At 36.7% G+C, this 20,275-nt stretch overlaps 1 protein-coding gene across 4 annotated transcripts in view; it reads right to left on the reverse strand.

Moving 5' to 3' along the window:
- LOC141451489 (translational activator of cytochrome c oxidase 1-like) overlaps positions 1 to 20,275 on the reverse strand; it is a 61,819-nt gene that overhangs the window by 11,191 nt on the left and 30,353 nt on the right. The gene's annotated exons all lie outside the window — the stretch shown is intronic.

A 20,275-nucleotide genomic window follows, 5' to 3' on the forward strand; every position in this document is an offset into this window, starting at 1 on the left:
TCGAAATGTGCAGAAGAGCGGTTGAAAACTTCAGAATTCGCCTTCAAGAGTGCATCGCGGCTGACGGCCGCCACCTACGTGATATCATCTTTTTAAACTTAATGTAAAAAACTAGATTCTGTACTGAATTAAACAATATAAACATAATTTCTGTAAGTTGAATTGTTTTTGTTTCACATCCCTTTAAAACCGGTTCATACCTTTTGCCCCATCCTGTATAAGACTGGAAAAAGAAGATATATTTGGAGTAGGCGTTGAGCTAACAGACGCCCATAATGTTTTAATTAAGATGCTAATAATTTATTTGATAAGTGGGTATACAAATATTTATGTCGAGTTATGATTCATTTTTTTGCCACTGCGATGGTCATTAGCTCCTTTATTTGGTTAATATTTCCTTTTAAGTGTTTTTATAAAACAGAAATTGAAAATAACATTCCAAAAGAATGAATTAGTTCAGAGGTAAGCGTATATTCAAATCCCCACGCGGAGATTCTGGCTTCGAATCCACCTGGTTGTCTTTAGATTTTCTCTTCCTAGAAGCTTCTCACTGCCCGGTGATGGATAGTGTTGTCTGTGATGAGACAACATGAAGGCCGACAGTACACTGTAAACAACTCCGGGCCGCCAATGGCCTCAGATATTGACGCTTCTTATATATATAAAGAAATAATTTAGAAAAGAAAATATTTGAAGGAAAAAAAAGGGCGATTTATTTTTCAGAAAGAGTTACCCCCAAACATACGATTAGCGTGTTCTCTCATTGAAGATTCAATTAGTATTGTTAAGAGATTCATGGCGATAGTTTTTAACTTTTTAGTTATGACTGTTCTATAATGTTTCGTAAAGAAAATGTTTCTATAAATACTACAATTTATGAATATTTCATTTTCATTTAATTTTAAGTTAGCTGAGAATTGCTTTAGGTCATCCTATCAAAGTGGATAGGATGACAGAGCGCTCTCTCTGGTAATGGCGGCAGTAATGTAGATTTAATGCTCCACTGCTTTCTGACGAGTTTTTTCAAAAGGTAATTTAAAAAGTAAGGGTAAATCTCCTCACTTCATCCTGTCGGAAATTTTATATACCATTCCAAGGTGCTGCTGCACGTTTTTCACTTATTAAATTCAGTCCCACTTAAAAAAAAAGAAGAAAAAATGGTCTGATATTTAGGTTATCCGTATTTTTTCAGGGGTTACAAGCGGAAGGAGTTACTAAGCTATGAAACCTTATGTAAACAAGAACATTAATTTCTTTTAGACTGAGCGATCATCTTTTGTTTAAGTTTACTGTAGTAAATCGCAGCTTGAAACAATTATTGTATTTTGTTTTAAAACTGTTCTTTGTTGAATACGTAGTTAAAACAAAATAATCATCAAGATGCTACAGAATAATGCTATTTACTCAAGGATTCTGTTTCCTGTTGGAGGAGAAATGAAGGGAGATAAACAAAATTACATTTTCTGTCAGTCAGGCTATGCCAAAGAATTTAACATAAATACGTACAAATAACTGGGAGATTGCTGGAGAAAACATAATGCTCTCGGAGGAATCAAGTCAAGATGGGGAACACGAAACTATTTCGAGAGCTCGAGCTGGCGGTTGCATTCACAATGCAGTTTTGTGACCAAGAAATTAGAGGCATAGAGACGATTACGGTAGTTGGGTCAAATGTGTTTAAACATACTAAAACTCTTATATAACATCTCTGGTATTATAAGAATCGTTTGAGGTCTAGTGACAGTTCTGATCTGTAGTCTAATTGTCAATACTTTTTTTTAATGTTTAAAGCAAAAAGCATATTTTTTTCAGGAGGGACCTAACGTCCAACTAGCAATTAGATGTCGTGGACTGGAGTGGAAGCACATACTTTACTAAAAACAATTTTTTCTAACAAATAAAAAGTAGTCATACATTGGGATTCGAACTGGGGATCTCCCAATTACAAAGCCATGCTTCATAACCACTAGACTAACACCCGCCCCATTTATCTAGTATTTACGAGGGTCGTTTGAAAAGTCCGTGCAAAAATAAAAACTACTTAATTTTTGGGGGTAAACCTTTTTTATTTTTCAACATAGTCTCCTTTTAGGCTTATACACTTCGTCCAACGCTACTCTAGTTTGTTGATCCCTTCCGAATAATAGGATTTGTCCAAGTCTGAAAAATAGCCATTCGTTTCTGCAATCACCTCCTCGTTTGAATAAAATCTTTTTCCCGCCAGCCATTTCTTCATATTGGGGAACAAATAGTAGTCCGAGGGAGCCAAGTCTGGAGAATAGGGGGGATGTGAAACGAGTTGGAACCCTATTTCCATTAATTTTGCGACCACAACTGCTGAGGTGTGAGCTGGTGCGTTGTCGTGATGGAAAAGGACTTTTTTGTGAGCCAATCGTGGGCGTTTTTCTTGCAGCTCGGTTTTCAAACGGTCCAATAACGATGAATAATATGCACCTGTAATAGTTTTACCCTTTTCCAGATAGTCGATGAGGATTATTCCTTGCGAATCCCAAAAGACAGTCGCCATAAACTTTCCGGCCGAAGGAACGGTCTTCGCCTTTTTTGGCGCAGATTCCCCCTTGGTAACCCATTGTTTAGATTGTTCTTTGGTCTCAGGATGTATCCATGTTTCATCCACAGTGACGAAACGACGCTTAAAGTCCTGCGGATTCTTCTGGAACAGCTGCAAACCGTCCTTGCAACACTTCACACGATTTCGTTTTTGGTCAAGCGTGAGCAATCGCGGCACCCATCTTGCGGATAGCTTTGTCATGTCCAAATGTTGATGCAAAATATTATGTACCCGTTCATTCGAGATGCCCATAGCACTAGCAATCTCACGCACCTTCACTCTTATGTCATCCATCACCATATCATGGATTTTATCAATGATTTCGCTCAACAGGGCGTCCAGAACGTTCAGCGTCACTTGTGCCCATATGGCCACTCCGAAAATTTTGAAACCACTTATAAACTGTTCTAATCGAAGATGCAGAGTCACCATAATGTTTATCAAGCTTCTCTTTAGTCTCCTCAGGCGTTTTGCCTTTCATAAAGTAGTGTTTAATCAACACACGAAATTCTTTTTCGTCCATTTTTTGAAAATCACTCGACTTCCTCGATTCAAACGAATGCCAAACACAAAGAAATAGACCGATCTGGCTGAAACTTGGTGTGTGTTCTTCCAAGAGATGCTACTAACTAAACATAACCTCGATACGCGCCAGTAGTGCTATCTCTCTGACTTTGCACGGACTTTTCAAACGACCCTCGTATTTCTTGACCCTTAAGATGGATGTAACGGTTGCTTGTTAGTTTTCTATAGAGGCATGCCCAATGCAGCTGTTGTCGTAAAAATTGAGCGAGAAATTTTATTATAATTCAGAAGGAAGAGTTATTTTTCCAAGGCATGAAAGTACCAAGCTGATATTTTTAGGTATTTTTCTGAAAGTCAAAATTATATCTTTAAAATCATTTAAACTAGTGCCGTCATGAAAGAATTTTGTGCCAGGAAGATTCAGGATTGAAAGGATGAAGAGTTTGGAGAAGCAATGGAGATGGACTATCCCTCCAGGCTTAAAAGTTTATAAAAAGAATTCAGCAGGGAACTTGCTAGTTTTTTCCCTACCTAAATAGGATACTATTGAGAATTCTAGAATGTGTGAGGATTAAGACTAATCAGTAATCAGTCAGTGATGATTGTTAAAATAGTAAAGTGGGAGTAAGTAGGTAAAACAGTTCATCACGACCGTTTAAAGACGACTATGGAGAGGTCACGGCGTGTAATTTCATAATGGAATATGGATGTTTAAAAACAAACAGTTCAGATGAAAAAATAAAGCTCACGACAACTGCAAGAAAATTGTCTCCTTTCAGTGGTTCTGAACTTCTTATTCAGTACCAACCAACCAATCTTCTCTTATTTTTTTGTCTTCATTCATTCTGCAATCAGATGCGAAAGAGTATTGTTTGGTCTTTGCAAACAAACGTGGTAAGTGGATTGTATAGAATAGAGAGTAGTTCTTAATGCGGGCAATCAAATGAGATTATACAAATGAAATGAAATAATAAAGCTTACCTTCCAAGATGTGGACACTGGCGTGACAAAGCTCTAAGGAAATGGAAACCCCAAAGGGAAAAGAGAGTCGACTCCCCCACCCCCTGGCCACAGATACCTTTATGAGCGTAGATTATGTCCTCTTGACTAAAGGCGAGCTGATTGAAGGCCAAATAGGCGTTAATATTCTTTATAGCGGTGAACATGCGGTGTAGCGAGAATAGCGGAAAACTGCGTACCCGTGAACATGCGGTGTAACGAATAGAAGTGAACACGGGATAACACTTGAAATTGCGGTGTAACAGAAAGAGTAGAAAACTGGACACTCGTACAGTTGCGGTGAACGTGCGGTGTAGCGAGAATAGCGGAAAACGGAAAACACTTCCGTACGAGTGCCAGAGAACAAACGTTACGAACAGACTGCGGTAAACGACGAAGAGAGACTCCGAGAGGGGACTGAACAGAGCAATGAGCAGTCGGAAGTTGCCGTAAGCACGACAACTGCCGAGGTCGATGCGTGCGATGCGGTTAGCATACATTGAGGGACAGAAAGGAGTTAGAATGAGCCGAAACAAGTATATTGAAGTTTAAAGAAAGGAGAGGTACTCATTCTGCTCGAGGTGGCCGGTGGCCCTGTTTAGACTTAGCGACTAAACTAAAGCCGCGGAAATAGGCTGATAATTAAACCTTAACAAAAACTTACAGTTTAAAATGTTAAGTATAAGGGTTGATTAAACGCCAAAAGGTACACAAATCAGCAAGTACCCATCATTTCATTTATACTTCATTGATATTATTTAAGTAATTTTACTGCATTAACTTTTCCTTCACATTTTTAGAATTTATTAGATGTCACAGACCCTCATGCTGGCCATTTTCGTCTACAAAATATATGTTCAAGTAGCACTTTAGATTGACTGTAATATCTAGTTATTTATAATAATCAAACTGTTAAATACAGGTTAAAATTACTTAAATAATATCAATGAAGTATAAATGAAATGATGGGTACTTGCTGATTTGTGTACCTTTTGGCGTTTAATCAACCCTTATACTTAACATTTTAAACTGTAAGTTTTTGTTAAGGAGATTTTTGTACCTTTTGGATAGATTTTTCTTTTTGTCTATTTTGCAAAGTTACATATCTGCTTTACAGATTTTTTTAAAATTTGGAATAGGCCATTCTATCATTATAACCTGATACGCCGTTAAGTCGGAACCGTAACTACTGGAGAGATCTTTTTAAAGAATGATTATAATTGCGGTCCCATCCTCAATAACAATTTTTTTGAGAAAGCGTTTTTAATAAAATAGGAAGGTATTTGTGCGTAAATAGCAAAATTAAACTGCGATTTCAGTACTTCCTTTTAAGAGGAGCAAGAAAAATAAACTGCGATTGCAGTACTTCTCCCTAAATGGCAAAGATTTTGAATCGAACGACAATTCATTGATGAAAATCGGTTCACTCATTGATAATTTTAACGAGTGCAGTACTTCCTCTTAGTAGGCGTAAGAGCATGATGGCACTTCACAGCCACGTAGAGGAGCTTTAATCACTTCGTGCTAAATTTTATCAAAATCGGAATAAGCTTTATAGAAATATTGGTAATAATAGTTTTAGAAAGGGCCTTATTTAGGTAGGGCCAACTCCCCTCCTTATGAGGCATGGCGTCGAGACTTTTAAAGCACAAATCTGCACAAAATTTCGATTCGAATGACACTTCATTCATGAAAATCGGTTCACGTCTCGATAATTTGAAACGATTGCTATACTTCCTCTTAACAAGTGTAAGAGCTGGTCGCCGCTTTATTGTTACGTAGGGGAGCCTTACCCCATCATCCTACCAAATTTTATCAAAATCGGGCCAAGATTTACAGAGTAATTAGTAATAATAATTTTGGAGGGGGCCTTACATAAAGGGGGCTTATTCCTCTCCCATTCGATGTACAGCGTGGAGACCCCCAAAAAGCACATCTACATAAAATTCCGAATCGAATGACACCTCATTCATGAAAATCGGTTCCCGCGTTTAGGCGCTACGTTGTTTACAAAAAAGGTAACAAACAACAAGAACAACAACAACAAGAACAACAACATTTTTTGAAAAAGCCGTTTTTGCTCATTTTCGGCAACTTTTTTCTCAAAACCCATTAGATCTGGGTTGTTGCAAAAAAATTACAGTCATAAAGGAGGGTTTGCCCTTTATTTTAAAGAAAATTTGGGAATTTTATCTTTTATAGAAAAAGAGAAAAAAATGGTCAAAGTTGGGTGTTTTTCAACGTTACGCTTTTTCGTGCAGTTTTTGACGATCAACCCTTATACAACTGTCCTAGCGGACAGTTTTAATAGTACAAACAGTACAGCAAGTTCTGATATGGAAACCATAGTGAATGTCACAGGGGCAGAACCCTCTTTCTGGGAACGGAAGCAAAAGTAGGATAAATGTATTATCCTACTATGGCAGAAGCAGCTCAAACAGGAGATGGAAGACTAATAACGAAGTCCTAGAGCCTCTATGTTAGGTGACGCAGTGTGAAAGGTTCCATTTCCTGATTAGATATTACATCACAAAACCTGTTCTCAAACTAAAACCTGAATGGTTTGGAAGTGTGGTGTATTCAAGAGCATCCAAAAGCTACTTGGATGAAAAGGATAAAAGTGCTCGAAAGCAGTAGTTGGCTTTGGGAAGAGCTAGAACGATGAGAAGGTCCGCGACTTTAAGACCTTCCGAGGAATGCACAGAACAAGGGTTGCAAACAAAGACCACTCCAGCCGCCTTTTAGTACAAGACATTAAATTAATTCTATAGAAAATAAACACCATGAATAATGCTAGTAAAAGAGAAAGAGAAGGTTAAATTAAATTTAAACTGGGATCAGCTGTTTACAACCAACTAGTTTCAAATGATTTTACACACAAGTGACTAACCACATAGAAACCGCGCAAATTATCAAGAACATATTTTACCACTTTTAGTAAACAAAATAAAATAATTTGCCCTAAAACATACAAAATCCATAACTACCAATAATCTATTATGTTGGTAGATTTTATTAATGCAATACCATACCTCACGGTATAAATAATTACCAAACCCATTTTACCAGTTTAATTACGGTATGAATTTGATTTTAATGGTTGGGTTTTCTATTCACTAATTGTTCTAAGGATTATTAGTCCCAGTGATTAAGTGTTTAGTCTCTAAATTAGAGGTCGAACTACAAACTCTAACTAGCACTTTGTCGATTATCGAACCCAGTTTCATTTTAAATTACTTCACTTCATGTTTACGTGAAAAAAAGTAATAAATGATAAGCTAGTGATTGATACTTTCAATTAATAAATTGGGTTCAACATCTATACCCAATATGATTATAGGAATCGAACTTCCTAAATTTTGTGAGGTGGAACTAAAACTATTAAAATCACTGCCCGTGTTTTGTTGAATATAAATTTTTTTTAGAAAGCTCTTAAAGTCTACAACATCCTGTTAAATTATAAAAGTAAAATAAGAAAATCTTCCCTACAAAGAAAAACGTATATCCATTCCATATAACAGTGTATAAGAGAATAACTTATTCCCTTTGGTGTACGTTACTGTCCCACATCTTTCGCCACACTATGTGTTATATATCCCATAATGTTATTTTGCGGCCTGTTTATACAGAGGATGAAATGTATGTTGTGCTATCCAGGGCAGTGAATTTGGACTTTGGCCAGATACATAATATCACTTCCTCCTGGTAAATAAATTCTCCCAGTTTTCATAATGGCTGCGTAAGTAGAATTATTTGTCTAAACAAGTTACAAGTAGAACATTTTCAGGCAGTACTTACTGTCAAGGGAGCTTAAAAACAAAACCCCTTCTGTATGTACTTAACCAGTACAACCTCCATTAATACGCCTTTAAAGCTTAACTTTTTTTATTCATTTTTTTTTTATCTGTAAAATGAAAAAACATTCTTACAAACCAAAATGAACACTTCACTCAATGAAATTGGGGAAAATATTTCCACTCCTCCAAAGCTAAGTGCTTAAGCATGTTCATTGCTTTTTACTAACTAATCAGTGCTGTCTGTGTTGAGACAAATGAAACTACTCTTTGTGGAGAATACCTGTTCGAATCTCACGTGTAGCTACTTTTTATTTGTTTGAAAAAATATTAATAGTAAAGTAGAAAGAATAATGCTAATTTGAGTCATTTTTATTTTGCCGAGCTTTCGACCTAGAGACTATTTCATCTTCAGGACTGTGGAACATATTTTACAGTAAAATTATAATAATTGTGTTACAATAAATTTGTATAAAGTTACATAGTTTACAAAAATTATTTACCTTATTGACAATATAAGATTTTTACATTGTTATTATAATGTTCGTCAAGCTTCTATCCTTTATACTTATGAACTGAGTGGGAAGGTTTCATACGTTTGGTTTGTGACGAGGTCAGAGTTGCCAACTGTCTAAAGATGATTTTAAATGTTTGGTATTAACTTCGCGTAGGTATATTTAGATTGTTCGTATCAGTTTTTGAAATTTAGAATGTTTTCAGTCTTTGATATGTAAATCATTTCTAGTACCTTTCTTTTTTGTGTGTTTATCACTGATTTCTTTATTTTTCTGAAATCGAAAGTGTGATGATTTTCCTTTATGAATGCCGTCCATATGTACAATCTAATCTAAATATAAAAGCTCAAACCCAACACTTACTAAGGGAGCTGCAATAGATCACTTAGATCACAGTGGATTTGGATTTTGTTGTCATTCTACTAGGTAACCAAATTCATTCTCAGGAAAAGCGAAAGATTTGTAAATGTAGCCTTTAACAAGACGAAAAATATCCTTTACATATATATTCAACTCAAGTAACATGGACAAACGTATCTGAAGAGTAAGAGTGAACAAACAGGAAGTAGTGGGATAAAAGGGAAGAAGAAATCTGATAGTGGAGGTGAAAGAAATGTGTGTACACTTCCTGACGACAAGCACTACTGATGGTTACTAGGCAGATAATAGAGTTGTGGCAGGTATTATCTGAGGATCCACTCCATTCAACTTCATGTGAGCCGGAGTGTCGTCCTTACTTTCAGTGTTGACCGACACAATCAAGACCAATCACCTCAAGCCTTTCACATCACCTACAATCTCCTACTTATACTACACCTGAGGGAGTATACAGCCTCCAGTTTGATATTATTATTCAATGTTGGGTTTTAACTGGGTTAATTGAAAATTTCTACCAACTATGGAAATAATTATAATCATATTAGTTATAAATAATAAGAATTTATTCGATTCTTAACGTTTCACCACTTCCGGAGTGCGCAAAATTAGGTTTTCTTGTACAAAATAATTAGAAATAAGTAAGAAAATCCTCAAGGCGCAAGTCTCTGACCTCGACAAGTGACGAGGACACAATAGGGGCATCTTAGAATACCTAACTTCACTAATGGTGATGCCAGATCGGATAACCAGCGGATTTTCATTAGCTAATCTCCTATTTGTTGGCCATCACAGGGAAGCAAATGGAAGCCAGAAAAGGAAGTCAGCTAGGGCGCTGGAGTCCATTAGACACATTGTATTCATATGCCTGTACCGTACGCTCTGCCATAGAGGCTTTTAGTAATAAGGAATCTAGACGGAATTTTCTGAAAAGATAATAATAGGAGCTTTAAATATTCACTTTTAAAATTTGTTGAGGGAGTTATTTGCTCGAAGTAGGCTCAAAAACTGAGACAATTTACTTTTGAGCTATGCACAATTTTCACAAAAAAGCAGATGGAAAGCATGGAAGTATATCGAGTTTTTCTAATGAATTTGAATTCATGATCTTTTAGAAAAATCACTTGTGAAATATTTTCTAGAACCCTAATACCATTACAAAAACGAATACATAAAAAAGTTTTATGAACAGTTATTCGAGTGATATCAGTGAAATAAAAATAGCATTATCTCGGATAATATTACAAAATATTAGGATTGCCTAGGGAAACTGTGTTGACAATAAAGGTACTAAAGGGCTATAAGGATGGTAAGAACTGAAAGGAGTGTATAGCACTTTGCCGTTTAGCTCATAACAATTTAAGGGATATATTCTATACGGTTATGGGATTGGTAAATATGGAGATAATGTAAAACCGAAAAATGCTCTCAACAGAATATTTAAGTGCTAAATTACAATATTGGACCGGAAAATCATTATAACTGGAAAACTTGAAAACAAGCTTTTGCTAATTAAAGACTAATCAATCGATTTATTCAGAATTTTTTTTTACTAATCGATGAAAGCATGTGTTGTTGAAGGAGCTTTGATCTACATAGATATTAATAAACCCAAGTGAGACGGAAAATTAATTAATTTCTCTCTCCTCTTTCTCTACTACAGCTATACTCAATTATTGTTATTATTATTTTTAATTTAAGGCCCGGCCAACATCTGAGGTCATTGGCGTCCGCCTCATCCTTTATTATTATGCATTTTGTTTTACTTTGTGTTTATATTTTGTTGTCTCCTGACAGTTTTCTCTCGTTACAGACAATTCTGTCCATCACCAGAGCTGTAAGAAGTTTCTAGAAAAAGGAAGTCTAACGACCAGCAGCCCAGGATCTCCGCGATGGAATCCCTTATACGCTAAAGACAAAGCTAATCTCTTTCCTATGTACTCGTAACTTTTATTCCAAAGCACGAGAACTTTCTCGCATCAATAGAAAAAAGTTCGTATTTTCTTTGACACCTCCAACTGACAGTAAGAGCCTGTTTTCATTTTCAACCCCTCCCTTTCAGCAAACAACTTTAGAGGCGCTGCAGCCTCACCTTCAGCATACCTGGGATGAGATTCTACACAAGATCAATGATCACCACAATCAAAGCTTCGAGAATAGTTACAGAATGTACTATTCACCATCATATCACGATAAATTAATTTTATTCTTTTACAGTTGTACAAATACATATATATACCTTAATTTTACTTCTAGGAGATAAAAGTTTTGTTTATGTTACAGTTTATGAAACTATTAATAGACGGAAAGTCCTATCTCCCATCTTCATCAGCCAAACTTCTATACTCACTGTGGACGAAGTACGCTATCATGGACTGTACCTAGACAAACAGTTGACATGGTGTCGCCACTGAAAAGACAAGAAACTAACCAACGCTACAAATTTCTAGCCAGACTACTTGACAAACGATCGAAATTTGACCTACATGAAGTTTGGGGATCGACTAAACTCTCTACGCCTCATTACAGTCAAAAATACGACGAAAACTTCTTAACGCTCCATTCTATATTTCTAACCTCACCATCCATAATGATCTCAAAATCCCTTTCATTACAGATCTTGCTAAAACTCGTATTCTACAAATTCATTCCTCCACAGCAGCTCATCCTAACCATCAAATCGAACAACTATCTTCTTCCACATTACCAGGTAATCCTCGAAGAAAATTGAAGACAAGACGGCCTTGCGATCTACTGTCATACTAATATATATCCAAGATAATGGGGTGACACTACTGGGTGCCTTCTCAACTCGTATGTCTTGATAATTTTTTTAATAATGTACCACATTTGCTGGTTGCAACAATTGTTGCAGTTGTAAATTTCAATAAAAGATATAAAAAAAATTATTATATTTAAAGGGTTGCTAGGATCCCACTTCTGAAAGAAATCGTTAAACCAAAATCAAGTCTTTGTGGATTAAGTTTCTAATCTGTATTTCCTTAGAAGAAAACTACTTCTTTAGTATGCAGTAAAGGAGGAAGCATTGCTTGAATGTCGCCAGTTCGATTTATGGTTTGGTTCTAAATTATTTAATAAAAGGAAAAGTTGTTAATAGTTAAATTAAATTAGGTGACATTTTCTTGATGAATTTTCCATAGGTTATTTATTTGGGAAAACTTCATTAATTATTCATATGACCTGCTGCCGCTCGATGGCGCTTAAAGAACTTATTACCAAGAGAATATGTCGATGAAGTTTTTATGGAACGGGGGTGAGGAGTGTACTACTAGCTAATTCAGTTCAATTCATGTTCGGCACAACCGAACCCTACCGCCCTGCCACCTTTCACCAGAACAGCTAGTTAGATGGAACCAGAAATGTTTGTATATATCACGAATGTATAAATTATAAACCAAGTCTAAACCAAGGAAAATGTTTACCAAGCTCAGAATTTGGGTTTGAAATGGAAAAGAAATTATAGCTAATTTCAGTCATTTTTTTATTAAACTTTTCAAACTTGGGATTGGTTCACCTTAAGCCATGTGTAAAATATTTTTCAGAACAGTTTACATTCTGTACAATTTTATGGTATCCAAAAATTTAAATGCCTGTTTCTACAGATCAAATCAGATGTTACAGAAGAAGGCAGCAACTAACAAACACGTACTTTAATATTCTCATATTAAACATTAAATAAAATCCCAAGGCCTTGAGAACAATCGAACCCATTACCACAATACATCTCTGCATGGCGGTCCTCGCGCCTCTGAACGCTTGGCTATCAACTTTAGTATAAGACTATATCGTGCAGTTGAATTGCACCAAATTATGTAAAATGTAACCTTTTCTGACAAATACTATTCTCAGAATTAATGATTACAAATAATATTGATAGAAAAGACTGAAATTGGCAATAGATCCCTCTTCAATCTATTGTGGTTATGCGTAAAATAAGAACCACAAATATGTATCTTAAAAGCTGTATTTCTTGTACCTTAGTACATACAATCTATTTTTTTGCTTTGTAACAGGTCCTAGTCTTTTATGAAAAACTCACATGTGTCATATTAACAAAAAACATGTGTATAATATTTAAATGAATAAAAATAGAAATAAATTAAATAAAACACATTTTCGCCTCGGAGGAGCCCGAGGCAGTCTCGTGCCAACAGTGGGTCGCCACAGCACCCCCCTTCCTAGCAGCGCTGCGTACCATAGCGCTGCGGGGTTTTGCTGATTCGCCCGGATCGTGTAGCGTGATTCTGTGTGGTGTCGATCGGGTGTGCTCCCAGTTGTTTCTCTTGGACCTGGGTAGGCTCTGGCGCCGCTGGTGTTATGACAAGGCCTGGTGTGGCCAGTCCATAGGCCGCCTTGACCCGGTCGATGGTGACCGTTTTACTTTTGCCCCGTCGGTCGATACATAGGGTCTTGTCAGTTCGTGAGAGTACGGGATATGGACCTTCATAAGGCGGCGCCAGCGGGGACCTGTGCGCGTCGATCCTAAGGAAAACATGCGAACAGGTTCCCAATTGTTGATGAACAAATGGTTTTTGGCGGGCGTGCCAGACCGTCGGTGCCGGGCGCAGGGCACTCATAGACCTTTTAAGTTGTTGAACCACTTCCGTCTGCGTCTGGTTAGTGAATTCCTCCCCAACGAATTCGCCTGGTAACCGTAGCGTGGTTCCATACACATACTCTGCAGGGGACAGTCCCGTATCCTCACGCACGGCTGCTCGTAAACCCAGCAAAACGGTGGGCAGTCTGTCCATCCAGCTATCTGTTCCATGGCAGCGTAGCGCTGTCTTCAGAGTCCTGTGCCATCGCTCTATAACACCATTAGCCTGCGGGTGATATGCGGTTGTTCGTTTGAGCTGAGTTCCTGTGAGCGCCGCCAGTTCATGATACACTCTTGACGTAAACTGCGTCCCCTGGTCGCTGGTGATTGAGGCTGGGCAGCCGAACCTTGCGATCCAGCCGGCGTACAGAGCAGAAGCGACGGCGGGCGCAGTAGCGCTTTGTAGCGGTATCGCCTCTGCCCACCGAGTGTACCTGTCTATACATGTCAGGCAGTACCTATAGCCTTGCGAGGGCGGGAGCGGTCCCACGAGATCAATGTGCAAATGCGCAAATCTTTCCCCGGGTTGGGAGAAAGCTGTTAACGGCGCTTTCGTGTGTCTCCCGATTTTACCCCTCTGGCAATCTTCACAGTCGCGTGCCCACTCACGGCAGTCCCGCTGCATGCGCGGCCAGACGAACCGTTGGGCTACCGCCCGTGCGGTCGCCTTAGGACCTCCATGAGCCAGGCTGTGTACTAATAGAAAGACTTGTTTGCGTTGGCTGCGTGGGATAAAGGGGCGTGGTCGGCCTGTAGCTAAATCACAAATAACATTTGGCCCTCCTCCTTGCATCGACAGTCGCTTCAATCGTAGGCCAGTGCTGAGGGGGTGGGTATCCGAGCTGGGCTGAAAGAGCTGTTGTAGCTTTTCTCCTTTTCGGCATGCTTGTTATTGTTGGGGTCACCACTTGTGGTTATGCGTAAAATAAGAACCACAAATATGTATCTTAAAAGCTGTATTTCTTGTACCTTAGTACATACAATCTATTTTTTTGCTTTGTAACAGGTCCTAGTCTTTTATGAAAAACTCACATGTGTCATATTAACAAAAAACATGTGTATAATATTTAAATGAATAAAAATAGAAATAAATTAAATAAAACACATTTTCGCCTCGGAGGAGCCCGAGGCAGTCTCGTGCCAACAGTGGGTCGCCACACTATCAGTAACCAAAAAAGATGAATAATATTCTTAAAAAAAATAAAATAAAATTCTATTAGATTGGTGATGTGATTTTAGGTTTATTATGGAACTGAATGAGCTTTCTTGAGGTCAACTTGAGATCACTACGCTTTTCGTTTTGGAGATAATTTAATTACACACTCAATCACTCGAGAACTTTCTTTTCATCATTGAACCTTATTTTATTCTAGACGTTAGAGAATAAAACTGTAAATTAAATTTCTGGAATAGTCCCTCTAACTACTCGTACACAATTTTTTTCCCCCTTTAGACTAGTTCTTTTCCAGTTTGAAGGTCCAATCTCTATATCCTTAATTCGTCTTCTTACTGTAATCTTTTTTCTTTTTTTTTCATACAGTCAGCACCACTCCGTCAAATTTTATTTTTAGCAACATCAGCTGTTTTTAGTCCGTGTCCTTAGTGCCATTTCTCTGTGCCTTTCTACTAAATTATATTTTCTTTCTTTAGATGTCTTTACAAGTCGATTTTGGAAGTATACTTTTCTTTCAGCTACTTTTTCAGAATGATAAGAGAGTAAAAGTAATCGTTCCTTTTTGCAAGATGCTAACACTTTTTTTTTGTCAAAATCTACTAAGAGGAGAGTTGATTTGTATTCGACAAATATTTTTAATCGTTTAAAAACTGCAAACAAGACCATGAAAACGCGTAGACGTAAGTTACTATAAAAGAAATTGGGACAACGTGGTCGAGGAGCAGTTGTAATAACAAATTCCTTCAGAAGTTAAGGTTAGCGAGCAATCAGAGAAGGGGACTCTTAAATAAATTACCAATAATCCAAGTCAGTAGCAGGGCTGTGTTAGAGGCAGTGGAATTTAAGCGATGAAATAACCACCACCGCAGAAAAGATTTCAGCTATAGTTAAAATGTTTTCTAAGAGTAGGGTACCAGCTTCCCCTGTCTTCATTACTGAGATAAGATTTTCTAGAATTTCGTACAGTCAACATACTTAAGGGTCAAATTTTTATGAAGTTTTCAACAGCAATCCATGGGTTTGCGGTCTGTGAGAAAACACTTGTTTTTAGCTAAATTGCTTTGGTTGAGTTTTATTTATCCCATTACTAAACAAAGTCATTCACGCTATTGTGCCGTCTTAGAGAAAATTAAAACGAATTTAAATTTACATTTAATAGCCGTTATAAGTTGTATTTATCACGTTAAATTAAGCCGCATTATTCTTCATCAAGCTTAATATTAAGGGAGTACTTAAAGATGCATATCCACTCGAACAATCTAAAAATTAAACTATTTTCTCTTAGGAAAAACTTGCAGTAAATGATAACCTTATTGATTAATAAAAGATTGATTTTCGATTTAAAATACAAAGTTGAAGCATATAAGGTAGCCGAATTGTTGATATAGTTTCCTGTCAAAGTTATGACTTAGCGAACGTGCCATATCTACCAATAAGGTTGTCAGGCAGAGGTATTTGAGGAAGTAACGTTAAGTAAACCAGTTCTAAATGGCAGCTTCTCTTATAAAAGGAATGCGGCTGTTTCTAACTCTCCAGGCCAATTAACTTGGGGGAAAAAATATAAAATATACAATATTAAAAAATTCAGAAGTTATTGCTCAGAAATTAGTGTATTGGTACCCCTGGTGGATATTCCGGGTACGAGTCAAGCTTGTTCTTAAATTTTACCTCTTTATTGCAGCCTCTTACAGCAGTATTGTCTGTAGCGAAAAAACAAATGATATCCGGTGGCCGTCCGTATGCATCCTGAGGAGGATGTTCCGAAATAAGGAGTACCAGATATTCCTAGAAAGTTCCTGGTAGAGGGTAGAGCAGTCAGTCAAAAATAACAACTCCTTTGTGCTGCTAGATATTTTCCTTTCCTCTCAAAATTTTGAGTATGGTTCAAATTCTCAGTCTCTATTAGCCTGGGTTTTTTGGGACAGTTGCTTGGGGATACTTCAGGTAGGAATTAAGATTTTATTACCTCCAAATCTGCATTTCAATTAAAACCGGACGTACAGGAAAGCTTTAGTGAAACGACTACTAAAAACGTAGGCGTTAATGTAAATTCTATTCCGGTTCATTCTAATAGTTATTTAGTCGACGATAACATTTTTAAACAAGCTCAAGTTTTTAGTAAGACAATTTCTTCACAGTACTGCAGAAGATTGAAAAGGAAATGAGTTTGATGAAATAGCTCTAATATAATGAAGAAGTATTTTATATGCAGTCTGTCTATCTTCCATTTCCTGGGCCCACCCAAATAGATGGTGAGTATGGCAGAAGCGACAGAAGTACTTCATCTAAAGATCAGGATGAGACAAGGAAAACAGAGCTCTTTTAGCATATTAATCATAAAAGTATCAGGGATATTAATGACAACAGTTTTGTAATGAGAGAGAGAGAGAGAGAGAGAGAGAGAGCGCGGAGTGGCTTTTATCGTTAATTTTGAGTGCCTTTACAATGTTTGAATAAATGTAAGAGTGGCCGCTAAGGCGCTCTCTTCAGAGAAATGATTAATGAATTTCGATAATCAAGTATTGAACTTTTAGCAATTTGTCAACTTTATGAAGCCACCATTTTGATAAGAGACCAGTCTAAACAAGCAGGAGCGGATTAAGAGCTAAAGACTTTTAAGGTAATCAATATTGTCTTCTATAATTGTTTTATGAACTTCAACATAACTGGCTTTAAAGTTCAGCTTCTTCCAACCATAAACTTACACATATGAAACTAGCAAAGGGCTCATTTCATGAATTTTGAACTTCCTTACAATACAGTTTTCATGCTTAGATTAATCTTCATAATTTCCAGGCGGATAAAACAGTTTTTATCAGAAATGTCTATTTTCTAAGATTTCATATTTTCTGTACTATTTTTGAAATAGTAGTAAAATAGAAGTCAAACTTAATCTAAATAATTTCAAGCTGAAACTTTCCTATTCATTAAACTTATGCGCAATCCTTTTTTAAAGATAATATTTGGCCATATTTTCCATCGAATTCGAAGACCTTGAAGAAGGAATTCGCTCTGAAATTATAGTTTACTTTCCAGCAGCATCATTTGCATACTTTTAAGACCCATGGAAATGAAAGCTATGTAAATTTTCTGTTAAAAGTTGACCACTAAAAGATCTTCCTAACTCTTTTGAACATTCTACAGAGTTTCACAAACCAATGGACCCTACAGAACGAAACAAGGAACTCGCCGAGACATGGCAATGTTTATGGAACTTTTCAAAAAGCTTCTAATAACAGCACGAATTGGGTTATCTCACATAGATAATATAGAAATGGGGGGGCGGCCCTCTTTTTCCTCTTTCAGATGAGCCATGACTGTACCTCAAAGACAAAAAAGATATTGTTAAAATTTCAAGTTGAGAGAAAAATTTTACAATCGGAAGTACAACTCTAAAGTACTTTGTTAATCGATTTTCACCATGAAGCTCAGAAACTTTCAATGTAGTAATCTTAATTTCATTTAAACCTTTGAAACATTTCTACAAAATTAAAAAGACAAATATTTGAAGGTTTTCCATTCAACTGATTTAATTTTATTATCAGTTTTCCACATGGATTCAATTAAAGGAAATTAAAAAGAAAAAAGCGTTCTTTTAATAAAAAGCTTGTTCCCCCCTCTCAATAAAATCAAAATAAATCACCACAAACCAAGGTAGTAGAGTACTGGCTCTATTGAAAGGGAATTTCATTGGGCAGTATGGCATTCATTCACTATGAACTCTCTACGAGAATATTTCTGGTAGAAAAGAGAAAAATGAAAAAGGGAAAGTATAATCATATTAAGACGATCCGATTTATAACGAACTTTAAGGGGAAAAGTAGAAAATGGAGATGAAAGAAGGGGGGAAGAAGCCCCCCAAGGTCTTCCTCTGTGATGGTCGTCAGTACTGTGCTTTTTCATATTGCTGAGATGGAACTTTTTCTACGTAAATTTAGCACAATAAGTGGGCGGATAGATTTTCTCTATTAATTTAATTTGATACATATTGGCTACAAATTGCAAGTCTAACCAAAATTCCGACTTAGAACAGCATCAATCACCGATAGTGCGACTGAATAAAAAAGGTTTTCCTAGTTTCCTTCTCATTACCCAGGTTCTAGTTCAGTGTTAGCAAACCTATGACCCGCGGGTCAGTGTCTGACCCGCGCAAGCTTTTTCACTGATTCAAAATTTCTAGGCAACCATTTGTTTGTTTACGCGGGTTGATTTAGATTTTCTAATTGTGTCGATAATTTATATTCTATTTGTATTTTTTTTCTATCACGCAATGACACAAATGCAATTTAAATGCTGCTATCCTATAACCTTTAGATTGATCATTACAGTTCTAAAACGCAAATGGCGACAAATGCTTTTATAGTATTTGAAATAAAGCAAAAGTGTTTACAAAATATCATATAAAATGTATAATTTTACTCATATTTTGTTTGTTAAAAAAATAGACAACCCAAAGCAAATAACCATGTTTAGATTTTTCTTCACCCTCACACTAGACTTAAAAGAACAGAACTGAACAGACGCTATCGACTACTTAAAAGACTCTTAGACAACAGATCAAAACTCTCTCTGGACAACAAAAGACTAATTTATACAGCTATTTTAAAACCCATCTGGGCGTATGGAATAGAGCTGTGGGGTTCAACCAAACGCTCCAATCTTCAAAGGATTCAATCTCTACAATCTAAAATTCTTCGAACTATTGTAAACGCTCCTTTTTATGTCTCCAACCTGACTATACACACTGACCTTAACATTCCTTTTGTCACACATGTCGCTAAAACAAGATACAGAAAACTCCACTTCAGCCTGCAATCTCATATAAATCCTCTAGCTAAAAATCTTTCTTCTAGAACTATTCCTGACAACCCGACAAGACGCCTTAAGAGACAGTGGCCTCGTGATCTCCTCTCAAGTGAAGAGAGCGACTAATAGCCTGTTTTGGAGTGTTACCACTGGGTAACTTCTCCACTCGTATTCTTCTGTTATTTGTTGTTACCCTGTTATCACTGTTACTTATAGCGCTAACGCGCTGATTGGAGCAAAAATAAACGCAAAAAAAAAAAGAAAAAAAAAGAAGATTTTTCTTCAGATAAAACACACTTTTGTAGGGTTTTGTTCAGTTATGTTTGTAAAAAGAGACTTCCATAGCCAATTGTTTCGTCCCGTTTTACCCGTTAAGCCAACTGAATTTTAAAGATGTTTTAGTTTTGAAAATATTCAGTTTAAAATTTTTAAACTTAACTCTTGCGCAAATGGGCATTAGTGACCCAATAGGTAGTACTAAAAGAAAAAAATGAATAAAATTTGACCCACGTCTCAAAAAGGTTTGCCATCCCTGTTCTAGCCAATCGACGAAATGATTCATTTGCAGATGAACTTATATGCTTAGCCCCACTACTTTGGTTCGAAACGATTTCCCCGGAAATACCGAATGGGGTTCTGGTGAGCTGTGACGTCACTTCCTTTAACATTACAACGAGAAATACGAAACTATCTTCTTAAAACAAAAATTGTAGGTTCTAAGAAAAATTTAAGTAAGAAAATTACGGTAAAAGAAATTCATGAGTTTTTCTCGCCTAATTTTTTTAAAATAATAATTTAGGTCAGGGATGATCTGATTTAATGGTTTTCATCCTCCAAAACAATCTCCCCATACCACTCGAAATATATAGGTTAATGTCAACTTCCTCCGCACACACA

This window comes from Rhodnius prolixus, unplaced genomic scaffold, assembly GCF_049639745.1.
Source record: "Rhodnius prolixus isolate KJV_2025 unplaced genomic scaffold, Rpr scaffold_8, whole genome shotgun sequence".
Classification (NCBI taxonomy): Eukaryota; Metazoa; Arthropoda; class Insecta; order Hemiptera; family Reduviidae; genus Rhodnius; species Rhodnius prolixus.